Source organism: Mustela putorius, unplaced genomic scaffold (genome assembly GCF_011764305.1).
Source record: "Mustela putorius furo isolate JIRA1106 unplaced genomic scaffold, ASM1176430v1.1 tig00000095_pilon_pilon_pilon, whole genome shotgun sequence".
Taxonomy (NCBI): Eukaryota; Metazoa; Chordata; class Mammalia; order Carnivora; family Mustelidae; genus Mustela; species Mustela putorius.
In genome coordinates, this window is record NW_025421280.1 from 24,885,402 (window position 1) to 24,899,764 (window position 14,363).

Genomic DNA, 14,363 nt, shown 5'->3' on the forward strand with positions numbered 1-14,363 from the left:
ATACGAACAACTATCAGAGGCCATCAAGCGCTTTATACTAAGAATTTTAAAAAATGCTGCAGCTTTACTTTACAAATCATAATTACATGGTGAGAACAGACTCCCGTGGCTGGCTTGGATGCCAGTAAAAGGGCGCATTAGCCACAAATGAGCAGAAGTGACCAAAAATGTAAAGTAGAGAGTCAGCGCTGTTGCCTAAAGCTGTGTCGGCGGGAGCCCCAGCAGAGCCTCTCTGTTCCCCAACCTCTACTGGAGCTGTACTCTACCTCCAGGGCCCCTGGAATATGAGGGACCTTTTCTATAATTCTGTAGACCCCTTGTCTTTGATGGGCAGCCATGAGCTCTGCTGGTGATGTGAATGTCCACTGAAGGGCGCCTCCTTGCCCAGGCTCAGCTCATGACCATAGAGCCCAGAAGCTGCAGGAAAGTCATGTGCTTACTGCGCATGGGGTCACCAGGTGAGCTTTCTGGACTGAGAGGCTGACTGCCAGGAACCCCAGATGAGGTTGCTTAGGGTAAGCCATCTGTCCCCACCCATCTGTCTGGAGGGCTGAAGAAATCCATCTCTTGTGACATACCCACAGCGCGTTCATGGCTCACTGGCTGGGAACTTTGATGAAAAGCTGGGCGTGTGCAAGTTCCTAATAGACTTATTGGCAAATGGTATCACACAGACTGCATTCCCTGACTGCAATTTATTGAATTAAAGACCATCCTAGTGTAAATTCTAAACAACATGCTTATTGTTGTTTCCAAAATTCCAAAAACACGTTTTTGGGAATGGCAAAATATATTTCTAAATGCACTGTGAGTTAAAAAGAAAAGCAGAACAAAAATCACCAAGTAACGAGAGTTGAATGAAAATGAAAGCATTGATTTGTAATCCATGCAGTCCGCGATTCAGAAATCCAAAGGATTCTGAAAACTGAAACTTTAGTTCATAACTCACTTGGTGGCAAAAATCTGACCTGAGGCTATTCGATCTTTATTTTCCCACCTCTCGCAAGACAATAAAGGGGAAAAACCAACCAACCAAGAATAAGCATAAATAAGCAATATTAGCAACCACAACCACAAAACATATAACTACATAAAACAGAGAATAACCATCTAAGAGAGTAGTTGGCGTGACTTTCATGCCAATACATTTGGAAATTCAGACAAAATGAATAATTTTCTAGAAAATTGAACATTGCCAGAATCAACTCCTGAAAATTATATTTAAAAAACAAACAAACAAACAAACAGAGGTAACGTTTTAAGAAACTAAATTGTTAAAATTTCTTCTTTACCCCAGCAGATTTCCAGACTAGAAACTACAGATGATCAAGAAACAGGCAAATACGCTGAATTTCCATCATAATCAAGAAAATAGAAACGGAAACAGTATTGGGCTAACACTTCCCACCTGTCTGATTAGTAAAGATTACAAATCTTTAATAGGCAAGTGCTACAGATGATGTGGAGAGCATGCCCTCTCCTGTCAGGTAGGCAGGAGTGTAAATGGACAAATCCATTTGTAGAGCAATTTGGTAATATCTAGAAGATGCACAGATGCTCTGATTCAGCACTTCCATTTTTAAGTATATATCTCACCTGGAGAAATGCAAGAGTGGTGCCCAAGGAACTGCCAGGAGAGCAGCTAGAGTGAGAGGGAGTGGGGAGGGGGTGGGACTGACACTCCGCAGAGGTGGAGTTGGGAGCCACGTTAAGTGGGGGCTGGCGGGCATTGGGTGGGGCTTTGCCTTTTATTGGGGCACCAGGTGGAGAAATAGTGCAGGTTCTGGGGAGTGGAGGGATTGATGTTTTAATGGGATGGCTCTGGCAGCTGCATTGGACATAACCTGTTTAGGCACACAGAAGGGGGAAAGAAGCCCTACCCACGGTGGCATGGCTGCAGCGCAGGTTGGGGGAAGGGCTCAGAGCCTGGGTGCAGCCGGGGCCGCATGACTGATGCTGGGCACATGCATAGCCCTGGCCTTACTCCCACACACTGTCCAGTCGCGTGGCTGAGAAATTTTCAGATATCCTTGTGGTAAACTGGTTTCTCTTGGGACGAACAGCTTTCCTCTCCTGTTCCCCGTGGAAGTGAAGAGGCCACTACTATTTCTGTTGGCTTGATTTCGACCATGTAAGGAGTGGGCGTTTGAGAAGGTTGTCTAAGGGTGAAGTGGTCTGACAATTCCTAGTCCCATAAAGCATGGAGGTGTCTTGGAATGAGGTAAGAAAGCAAATCTTGAAATAGATTATCAAAGTCCCTGAGATTTTCAGAATATTAGTGACAGAAATAGACAAGATGAAATTTTAGAAAGAAATAATAATGATAATAATAGTAAGGAGAGTTTTTGACAGGCCCCACACTGTAGTTGGGGCTCCTTCCTTAGAGCCCATCTGGTCACTCACAGTGTTCTATCACTTTGTTCCAGGATACTGATTCGAAATGGTTGCTTGTATCTCCTAAGTTTGGGACTTTATAAAGAAAATACATGAATTATTTGAAAAGAGCCCAAGTCAAGTTTTGGGGGCTTGGGGGTTTGTTTTGTTTTGTTTTGTTTTAAAATTTTTAAAAGATTTTATTTATTTATTTGACAGACAGAGTTCACAAGTAGGCAGAGAGCCTGGCAGAGAGAGAGAGGAAAGTAGGCTCCTTGCCCAGCAGAGAGCCTGATACGGAGTTTGATCCCAGGACCCTGAGATCATGACCCAAGCAGAAAGCAGAGGCTTAACCTACTGAGCCACCCAGGCGCCCCAGTTTTGTTTTAATTTTAAGTGAATGTGTTGTCGGTTACTTTGAACATACATACATCAAATTACAAATCCCAAAAGGATTTGTATACAACCCAGCAGTGTTCAGGGTACAACCTACACAACTGTTCTTGGACACCCCTCCTCCAATCTACAACTTGATAAAACCCAGCAGTGAAAGCCTCCAGAGATTTCTTGGTTTGGGTTCAGTCCACTTCCTCTTTTATCCTTGTTTTTTTTTTTTTTTTGCTGTTTGCTCACCTCCTTCGGCATCCCACACCCACACATGCCACGATGATCTACCCTAATTCAGAATGGACTTGCCACTTCCTTTTATTAAGGCTGGCACCACGAATATTTTTCTTTTTGTAGTTTCTTAAAGGCCGGACTTTAAAGTAGGTCATTTCCACGGCTCTGTCCACGGTGTCTTAGCTACTTTCCCCCGTGGGACCTGTGAAAGCACAGATCCATTTAAATCTGAGAATTTAGAGGCTTAGCTTTCTGTTGCTATGGCTCTGCAAAACCTCTTCTCCTTCCCTTTCTTAGGAAAGCCTTATGAATATTCTAATTTTGAGGTAGCCTTGAGTTTAGGCTTGCCCGGTTTATGAAAAGCTCTTAAATACAACAGTGGCATCTGAGGCTTGATACTCAGTTGATAATTCTGGCCCAGGATTCCACAAGGTGACACGGTAGATGCAAAACCTTTACACCAGCTCCATTGGCTGGTTCTGTATGGCTCTTAATTATTCCTGCAGCTGTCTCACAGGGTTCTGTTCTATCTGTCTTCTCAGTGACTTTTCTCTTTGACCGAGAGAAGTTCCATTTTTCATCATGATGGGTTGAAGCCTGGGGGCCCAAGCTTCTGTCCTGCCTCTGCTAATGAACGTGAGACATAGGCTGTGGCATGTGGTTCCTTAGGACCTCAGTTTCCCCGACAGTGCAGAGGTCAAGATCAGACTCTCCCAGCCCCACCAGTCCATGGCATTGGGAAGTTGGCTCTTGCTAGGCATCCTGCATTAAAGCAAGAAAAGTCAAGGGGAGCCAACCCCCCTCCCCCGATGGTTTTTCCTCTTGTGTCTTTTCTGCTTATTTCACTATGACTTTTAAGGAAGTGGGGTGATAGATGAGGTTATAGAAATGATCAGTGGGGTTTTTGCACCTTCTCCGAGCCCACCCTGAGAGCAGTTCTTTGCCACATCCTTGCTAAAGCCCAGATGGATAAGCCCACCGGAGAGCTTCTGGTTCCGTAGGTCTGGGGTGGTGGGGCCCTAGACTGCTTTTTTAATGGCATGTGACTGACAGCACTGCCCTGTAGGACTGCACCCAAAGTTTATAACTCCTAAATTTCATTTCCTGACCTCGGCCTCCCATGCACCTGATTGACATTCCAAGCATAGGAGACTCACACTCACTTCCATCCACTTGAGGGGTGGGGGGTGGGAGTGGGAAAAGCCCCTGGACTCCGATGAAGTGACACAGTCTGTCTCTGGTATGGCCACTGAGCTGCTTCCAGAGTGACTTAAATAAGAATTGAGCCTCCTGGTCGGGCCACTCTCTGTGGTAGACACCCCCCATCCCCCAGCCTATGGAAGGGGACTCAGAAGAATCTGCTTTGCAGCTGCAGGGGAGGCAAGGCAGAGGTGGGGAGAGGAGAGAGGAGGCTCCTGTTGTCTTGGGCTCCCGTCTTGGCTGCCTGTGTTCAAGGTCCTGCTGTAGTTCTGTCCTTGGAGGACCTGAGGAGCCCCTGTATCCTTCAAATCTATTCCTCCGTTGGCTGAGATCAGCAGTTTCACATTTTTTAATGCACCTCGGCTTCCCCCAGAGGGCTGGTTAAAATGGGGTGCTACCTCCAGAATTTCTGACTGCGTAGGTCTAGTCAATCCCCCCACCCCCCATCACCAGGTCCTGGTTGTGAGAAGTTAGTCACCCGCCCGAGGTTCCTCTCTCCAAGGGTGCGGAGCAGGGAGGCGAGCCCCCGGCTGCCTGACTCAAGCTCCTGCTCTTAACTACTGCTGGATTTCACTTCCCCCTCCTGCCAGACTGGGTCTGTTGCCACCCTCTGGAGCGCTGGTCTGCCCTGTCATCCTCAGAGGCTGTTCCAAAGTCTCCCTCTCTCAAGAAGCTCCTCTGGATTTCCTAATCTCTGCCCACTCACCGTCCAAACTGTGGATAACGTGGTCCTCAAAGCCTTGCACTTTTTAAAAATTTAAATTCAATTAATTAACATATACTGTAGTATTAATTGCAGGGGTAGAATTCAGGGATTCATCAGTTACATATGACATCCAGTGCTCATTGCAACACATGCCCTCCAGTTACCCCAGCCCCCCAGTCCCCTCCCCTCCAGCAACCCTCAGTTTGTTTCCTAGAGTTGAGAGTCTCCTGTGGTCTCCCTCTCTGATTTCATTTTATTCTATTTTTCCCTCCCTTCTCCATCACCTCACACCAGTCAGAATGGCTAAAATTAACAACTCGGGAAACAACAGATGTTGGCAAGGATGTGGAAAGGGGAACCCTCCTCCACGGTTGGTGGGAATGCAAGCTGGGGCAGCCACTCTGGAAAACAGTTTGGAGGTTCTTCAAAAAATGTTCCTCATCACTAGCCATCAGGGAGATTCAAATTAAAACCACATTGAGATATCACCTTACACCAGTTAGAATGGCCAAAATTAACAAGACAGGAAACAACGTGTGTTGGAGAGGATGTGGAGAAAGGGGAACCCTCTTAGACTGTTGGTGGGAATGCAAGTTGGTGCAGCCACTTTGGAGAACAGTGTGGAGATTCCTTAAGAAATTAAAAATAGAGCTTCCCTATGACCCTGCAATTGCACTACCCCAAAGATACAGATGTAGTGAAAAGAAGGGCCATCTGTACCCCAATGTAGCAGCAATGGCCACGGTTGCCAAACTGTGGAAAGAACCAAGATGCCCTTTAACGGACGAATGGATAAGGAAGATGTGGTCCATATACACTATAGAGTATTATGCCTCCATCAGAAAGGATGAATACCCAACTTTTATATCAACATGGATGGGACTGAGTGAAATGGATTACTCTGAGTGAAATAAGTCAAGCAGATTCAGTTATCATATGGTTTCACTTATTTGTGGAGCATAAGGAAAAACACGGAGGACATATGGAGATGGAGAGGAGAAGGGAGTTGAGGGAAATTGGAGGGGGAGATGAACCTTTAGAGACTATGGACTCTGAAAAACAATCTGAGGGTTTTGAAGGGGCAGGGGGTGGGATGTTGGGCCAGTCTGGTGGTGGGTATTGTGGAGGGCACATATTGCAGGGAGCACTGGGTGTGGTGCATAAACAATAAATTCTAGCACACTGAAAAGTAATTAAAAAAATAAAAAGTTTTTAAAAAAGTTAAAAATAGAGCTACCCTATGACCCAGGAATTCTACTATAGGGATTTACTGGAAGGATACAAAGCTAGTGATCTGAAGGACTACATTCACCCCAATGTTTATAGCAGCAATGTCCACAATAACCAAACTATGGGAAGAGCCCAGATGTCCATCAGGAAATGAATGGAGAAAGAAGATATGGTGTGATATTCCACATAATGGAATATTACACAGCCATCAAAAAGGATGAACGGTTATCATTTGCAACAACATGGATAGAACTAGAGAGTGTTATGCTAAGTGAAAAAAGTCAGTGAGAGAAAGACAATTATCATAGGATTTCATCCCTTGAACCTTATGTTTGCTTGTTTTGCCAGCTCCATTGCATGAGCCTGAGCCTGTGAGCTCCTTGAAAGAGGCTGGTGGTGATCCTTCTTCATATTTGTATTCACCGCCCCTCCCAGCGATGGCTCTAAGCCTTTGATATATCCTGCCTTTGGCAGATGCCTGTTAGGTTGAACTAGAGAAAGAAAGAAAAGGCTTGTTCTTGGTGCAAGCTGTGCCACTGGCAGCCAGCAGGGTGTTTATTAGGAGTGGATGACTCTGGGGGGTAGGGAAGGGCAGGAAGCAGGACTGGGAAAAGGGAGGAGCTAGGCTGCCCTGGAGTCCCAGCTGTCTCCTTGAATGGGCCAAGACAGTGGCGGACTGCTGTCCTGGGAAGGGGGTGGGACTCTTTTCAGCCAAGCGTGTGCCAAGAAGTCTGACAGCTGAGAGCTCTCCACACCAGGGGTCACGAGCCCTTCAGCCTCGTGGGGTGCTTGGGGCGTAGAATCCCCATATGTGGCTCAGCCACCCTCTGGGTCCTAGTGCTCCCTTTCCAGTCCCTGCCACCTGCTTTCTGCATCTTAGACGCATTTCAGGCACTTGAAGTGGTCTCTGGTGTTGGGGAGTACCCCAGCTGACTGCCCCTGGTTGTGAGAGGTTGGTCACCTCTCCTTCTTCCTTGCCAACTGCAAATATGCAACACATGGCCTGGAGCTGCAGGTCACAGATCACGGGTCTTGGACTTGGGGAGCTGATGAAAAGTCTTGGAAAATAGGGAAGGGGTTTTACAAGATATCTTGTGGAGGGAGAAGCATAGGGAGAAGGAAAGATTAACCTCCATCATGCTGGTTCAATTGTCATTTCCATGGGTCCCACAGGACTAAGGAGGTGGCAAGGCAGACAGTGGGCATCAAAGTTGGACAGAGCTGAGTCCGAATCTTGGATTCCTCACTGATAAGCTGTGTGACCTTGCCAAGTCACTTGGCCTTTCTAAGCTTTTGCTTGGAAAAAGATTTAAGGTGACTCGGAAACAGAGGTAACGTCCAGAAAAACAACTCAAGTACATGAACGAGGAAATGAGAGAGAAGAAGCAGATGCTATTGAGTCAGGCCACAGAGGCTGTGCTCCGAGGCTCTACACATTTGCTAGAGGACCTCTGACAGTCTGGATCCCAGTCCAGCAGCCAATAAAAAGAGCCAAACACATCCAGATTCAGATTCTCGGGACTCACAGAATCAAGCAAGGTAGTCCTGGATTCAAGGACAGAAATGTCTCCGTGGGTCTTCTTGGAGAAGACAGGCTCATTGGGGAAGTCTGTTCTGAAGTTTAATGCAAAAGCATCTTAAAAAAAAAAAAAAAAAGGTTAAGTTTGGAAAGTCCCGTCTATCAGACATCCTCCTCGGAGAGTCCCACATCGACGTGTTAAAGGCTCCGTAAATCTCCGAGCGAACAAACCAGGTTCCAGAGCTTCTCGAGCACAGGAGAGTATCTTTGTCTTCTTGCTTCTGTCCTTGTTTCTCTGTAACACCTGCTAACTAGGGCATCATGGCCTGAACCACAACAACTACTGGGGCGATGTGATCAATATTCCTAACAAAATCTACAGAGTCCATATGGCAGTGCGCTGGAAGGAGCCATTTTAAAACGAAACACTCCTCAGTGTAGGTCAGTGATGACACGCCATAGCACAAATCAGGACGGGATATTCGGGAGCTGGTGGGGGTGGGGGGCGTTGCAGATGGAGGGCAGCACCTGCCTGCCTCACACCAGCCTCATTAAATGTGTGCAGATTAATCTCCCCTTTCGGGACCCAGAGGGCAGTCCTCTTGCTAAGGGATTAGGGCCATTCTTAGGATATGAGCTCTTTCTTTCTTTCTGGATTACTGAGTTGAAATTTGTCATTTATGGGTTTCCTCAAGGCAGAAGTAACCATCTGGGACCTAGTGGAGTGGAACCACACACACATTTTTCCTGACAGGAAGGTCCCACGAGTAGGAGAAAGAGAGGCCTGGTGTGGTGGGGTCATTCCTGGGGTGGGGGGAGGGGCTCCTGCAGAAACCCTGGACCTGCTTCTGGAGTGCGGCCAGCACGGGAAGACAGTCTGCGGCCTTGACCTTGGCAGTCCAGGCCCGTTTCTTAGGGCGGGTCAGGTTGGGAGCTTCCACAGAAGCAGGAGGCTGCCTCTCAAAGTCATCCCACTCTCCAGCCATTGTCTTTCCGGGCTTGGGCTGTGGCTCTTCTTGGGTCCAGAGCGTCAGGAAGCAGTGGAGTCCCATGGCCCTCAGGTAGAGGAGAAGACGGACCAGCGTCTCCCGGGAGTGGGACTCAGTGACCTGCCTCGCCTCGGTGGAGGGACGAACTGAAAGTCTAAATCAGTGACGTATGAAACTCCCCTCCCCCACCACCACACCCGGGCTCCTGATAAAAAGTCAGATGTCCAAGGAGAGGTAGACTTTCAAAAAGCAAAGGGAGTGATGAGTCACAGATAATTTAAAACCTGCAAGAAGGAAATGACTTGAAGCAGTATATTCCGCTCCACTATGTCCCAGGCCTGCATGGGACATGAATCTGAGTTTCCAGGGGAAGAACCTGGACACCTGTAGTTAAGCAAGTCTCAGGCAGATCTTGCAACGGGGCGGGGCTGGGGGCTCGCCATCCATCCTGCTCCTATCTCTGCTGTGAAGATGGCTCCTCATTGTTGCTTCATATCTGAAAACCAGAGCCATCTCCTGGCTGAAAACATCCAGTGACGTTTGCTGGGGGCAGCCCTGATGGAGGTGTCCTTCTGAGTTCTCAGGTGCGCAGCGCTCCCATAGGCCTTTGTGGGCTCGCCCTGTTCCCCCATCCCAGGACTTCTCAGCATCTGAGGCCCAGCTTGTCCATGGAGCTTTTGGTAGGACCTCGAACCCCAGGCGCTCTGTCCCTTCCACCTTAGTGTCTAGCAGTGTTTCTCCAACTTGAACGCGCCTACCTGCCATCTGGGGATCTTGCTAAAATGCAGAGTCTGATTCAGTAGATCTGGGGTGGGACTTGAGAGTCAGCCTTTCTGATCAGCTCCCAGGTGAGGCAGACGGTGTGGGTCCACAGACCTCCCGCTGAAGAGGGAGACCCCGGGCCCTGTAGCACTGTTGTTTAGGGCCCTCTGATTGTTCCATGTGGAGAGTAGGTCTTCCATTGCTCCGCCCCTCCTCTCCCTCCCCTTCCCCAGCTCAGTACCACGTCCATGGTCATGCTTGCTCAACCTTGGTGGGTTGGTGAACAGGAGGAGAGCTATCAGAAAATCATAAACCTGGCCCAGTCGGTCTGCAGGGTTCCATGGCCAGGAGGGAAATTCAAGGAAAGCCTCATTGCCCCTCTCTCACCCCTAGGCTGCCTCAATTTTGATTCCTGTCTCTAAATCCCCTCACCCTACTTGTTCTCTGCCCCTTTGTCTTAACTTCTATAGAAGGATTGAAACTAACAACCTTCAATTTTCGGTGCTTAAAGTAGTTTTCTTCTTGCAGGTTTTAAATGATCTGTGTGACTCATCTCTCCCTTTGCTTTTTGAAAGTCTACCTCTCCCGGTCCCCTGCCCATCCCCACACCCACTTACTCCTGGGATGTGTCACCTTGCTTTGTCATGACAACCTCCTCTTCAGGGCACAGAGCCTGTTGTAGCTTCCTCCATCCACACCCTATTAACCCCAGTTCTTGGCTGTTTCCCCACCTGGCCTCAGCTGTCACTCTCTTCTGTTACTGGCTGCCCTTTCTGCAGAAGACCCACACAACCTCCAAGAGGAAGGGGACAATTCACTGGTCCTGGAGGCTCCCCACAAGGGCTGGGACCAGAATGCAGCTTAGAACCTCATGGATTCTTACCACTTCATTGCTGTTCACCTCACCCCATGTCACCGGGCAATGTCCACGTTGTCCTAATTGGCATCTGTGCATCAACCCATAATGGGAGAAAGTGGGGACTGGCCTGGAGCAGGGGTCAGGGAAATGGCTAGACTGCCTAGCTGCCCCCAAAGGAGTGTCATATGGAGCAACTTACCCAATGTCCATGAGGGTATCCTGACCCAGGTCCCAGATTCCACCCAACCAGCTCAGTGCAGGGGTTGGTGCCTGGTGGCTAAAGTTACAGACACCACCTACATGCATATCCCAAACCCACACGATCCGTCCTTTAGGGCCACACTGTGGCTCAGGAATATCAAGAAGGCTGGGGACATCCAGGGCAAGGGGAGAGTGTCCCCCGTAGCTCAGCAGGATTTCAGGGTCCCACATGGATGAACGGGATGTACTCTCAAGCCAGAGCCAGAAAACATGGCTCCGGAGAATTAAGGGGTGTGTGCCAGAGTTTCTCTTTTCCCCGCAGTGAAGACAGCCTGGTACAAGATACAAGACCAGCATTTGAAGGCACACTGTTTCAGGTGGCATTGGTGGAGTTTGGAAGGGGGTATATGCTTTCCCCTTTATATTATTATTTTCAGTATTATTTATGTACTATTTATTATATTATTATTTATTCCTATGTTATTATTTTTTTTAAGTGTGTTGAAAGCGGAGTTGTAATCTGATTGGCGATCTAGCCTGGTTTGCTTTGCTAGAAGCCACTATTTGGGGGGACACCTGCTCTCTGTGGTAGAAAGACAAGCTTCTTATCTCATCAGGTTGTGACTTTCAACAGGTGTTTCTATTGGGTTGTTTATCCTTTTCTTGCACCTTTTTTTAGAACTCTCTACATTGTAGATTTCAACACTTTATTGGACGTGTTAGCTCAAAGGTCTTTCTCAAACAATTATGTTTACACTAGTTTGCGATGGTTCTAGAGAAATTTGAAAAAAATTATGTCATCAGACATGTTTATCTTTCTTTAACAGCATCTGAGTTCCTGGGCCACTATGGGTAGTCTAAGGAAAAGTGATTGATTTTTGTGTGTTCTGGAAGTTTCTTTCGGGTTTTCTAGGTGTCTGGACATGAAAAGTTTTACCAATGTTTTTCCTTGTTGTACTCATCATATTTGTTAGAACCTCTAAGATAATATTAAATTATAATGATGCTGGCAGGTGTGTATATGTGGTTTCTGAATATCATTGGCTTAATTTTAATATTTTACCATTTGGAGGGATATTTTTCGAGGATTTTTGGTAATACATTTCATCTCAAATAGTTCCACGATTTCCCTTATTTTGGAACTAATTGCTGCACTTTTATCCAATAATTCCTCAATTATTACAACAATTTGGGTTTTATCCTTTTATTTTTTAAAAGCTTTTTAAAATCAATTAATGCAATCATTTGGATTTTGTTCTTTAATTTTTTTTTGTTTTACTTATTTATTCATTTAAGCAACCTCTACACCCAGTGTAGAGCTTGAACTCACAACCCTGAGATCAAGCTTTTCCAACTAAACCAGCCAGGCACCCTGGTTTTTGTTTTTTTATTTATTTGTCAACCAAATGTATTAAGAGAATGGAGTTCCTAACTTGTACTACCTTTTCACATTTACATAATATCACTTGACCATATATTATTATCCTTTTGATGCATTGTTGAATTTTATTCAGTCATGTTTGGATTTGTACAAACTTATGTAAGTAAGGTCCATATATATTTGATTCTATCTTTGCAACAGGCTGACCTCACAAAATTAAATAAGAAATTTTCCTTCTTGTTCTATGAGCTGCAAACATTGGAGTATCATTAAAAAAATCTATTCTTAAAAGGTTAGGTAGAACTTAGCTGTGAAAACATCTGGTTCTCATGGGCTTTTTTTTTAAGTAGTTATTACTTCACTTTTCTAATTTTCTATTATTAACTGATCTCTTCATACTTCCCTCTTCTTGGAAGAATTTTGATAATGTAAAACTCTCCAGGTAGTCTCCTGTATCCTCAAGATTTTCAAATGTATTGCCATGATGCTCTAGTAGAATTCACCTATAATCGTACAATTCTTTCCACATTTATAAGTATGTCTCCTTTCTTATCCCTGATGAATGGCCAATTCACAGAAAGGCAAATCAAAATGGCCAAAACAGAACACACACACACACACACACGTGAAAACACACAAAAAGTGTTACATCCAAAGCAAAATACCACTTTATGTCTTAGACTAACCACAATGGGAAGAGTGGGAATGCCCGGGTAAGGAGTTTAGAGGTAGAGGCAGAAGTGGGATCTTTCCTCATACACAGTCTGTGGAAAACATAAATTATTGTGATGGTTTCAGAAATTAATGGGGCAGGGTCTTTCAAACTGAGAACATGTATCCTGTGGCTGCCCCAATCCCATTCTTGACATTGACGCCATAGAGATAAAAGTAGCACAGACTGGTGTTTAAGGATATTTAAGTAGGGGGAAAAAAAAAAGCCTGGAAACTGATTAATTCTAAATACTAGAAAGGTTTAATCAATGAGGGTCCATCCACAGCCTAGAAGTACGATGCCATTAAGAAGAAGGAATTCAAGCTAAATCAGCTGATTTGGAAATTTTTTCTGCGAGGTATTGTTGAATAAGGAAGTCAGTTGCAAAGAGCTATGTATTAGTGATTATAAACAATGGGGGAAAAAAAGCAAAACAAACAATCCTGTGTATTGGTTTGGTGCATTGGGACAGAGAACATGGTCCTCCATGAGATGTGGGGTCTGTAGCTGGGAGGACAGGGAGAGACTGGAGAGACTGGTAGGAAAAAGAAAGAAACAAAAACTATGCTAAAAAGAAAAACATGGGGTGCCTGGGTGACTCAGTGGGTTAGGGCCTCTGCCTTCAGCTCGGGTCCTGATCCCAGGATCCTAGGATCGAGCCCCGTGTCGAGCTCTCTACTCGGCAGGGAGCCTGCTTCCCTTCCTCTCTCTCTCTCTCTGCCTGCCTTTCTGCCTACTTGTGATCTCTGTCGAATTAAAATAAATAAATAAACAAAAACTTTAAAAAATTAAAAAATTTTTAAAAAAAGAAAAACATGCTCTCACCTGTGCAGGTATAATGTAATACCATAAGTGTAAAATTATGTGTGCAAATGTGTTTTTTTTTTTTGAAGATTTTATTTATTTATTTGACACAGAGAGAGAGATCACAAGTAGGCAGAGCAACAGGCAAAGAGAGAAGGAAACGCAGGCTCCCTACTGAGCAGAGAGCCCGATGTGGGGCTCGATCCCAGGACCCTGGGATCATGACGTGAGCCGAAGGCAGAGGCTTAACTCACTGAGCCATCTAGTTGCCACCATATGTGTATTTTTTATGAAGAAACTGGGAGAAAGATGGAGAGTTAAGTATCTATCTGTTGAATGGAGGGAATGCCCATAATTTACCATAAAGTGACAAATTAGCAAGTTGAAGGGGAATAAGTACCATATAGTTATATATCCATGAAAGCAAGCAAAGAGAACTCTGTATGTGTGGATATGCCCGTGATACTGTTTGTATGAGCAAGGGGAGAGTGGAAGGAGAGATGCTCACCTTTGCCATTATCATCTTTATCCATCTCTATATATTAAGATTTCATTTGCTTCAACATGTATATATTATCTTGGTAATCTGAAAACCACCAAAAAAAAAAAAAAAAGGAAAAGAAAGCACAAAAAAAGAAAGAAAAACTAATCTGTAATTATTACTAACATTTTAAAATATAAGTTTCTGGTCCTTTATTATAAAAGGCTGTCAGATACTTACAGATGGGAGTAGGCTGTCCTTTTTTCTTGTGATGTTAACAGGCACTGATGACCATGGCCTGCCTGTACTGATTCATTATGGGTCACAGAGTGGTGATATTAGCATCCTATTGTTTTTCTTGATTTATTAGCTAGACTCCTTCTAGAAAGAGAAACGTCCTCTCCTCTACGAGTTGATTGCAATAATATATTTTTTAAATTTTTTATTATGTTCAGTGAGCCACTGCATGGTACAGTAGTACGTCATTAGTTTTTGATGTAGTGCTTATGCTAAGTGAGTAAGTCA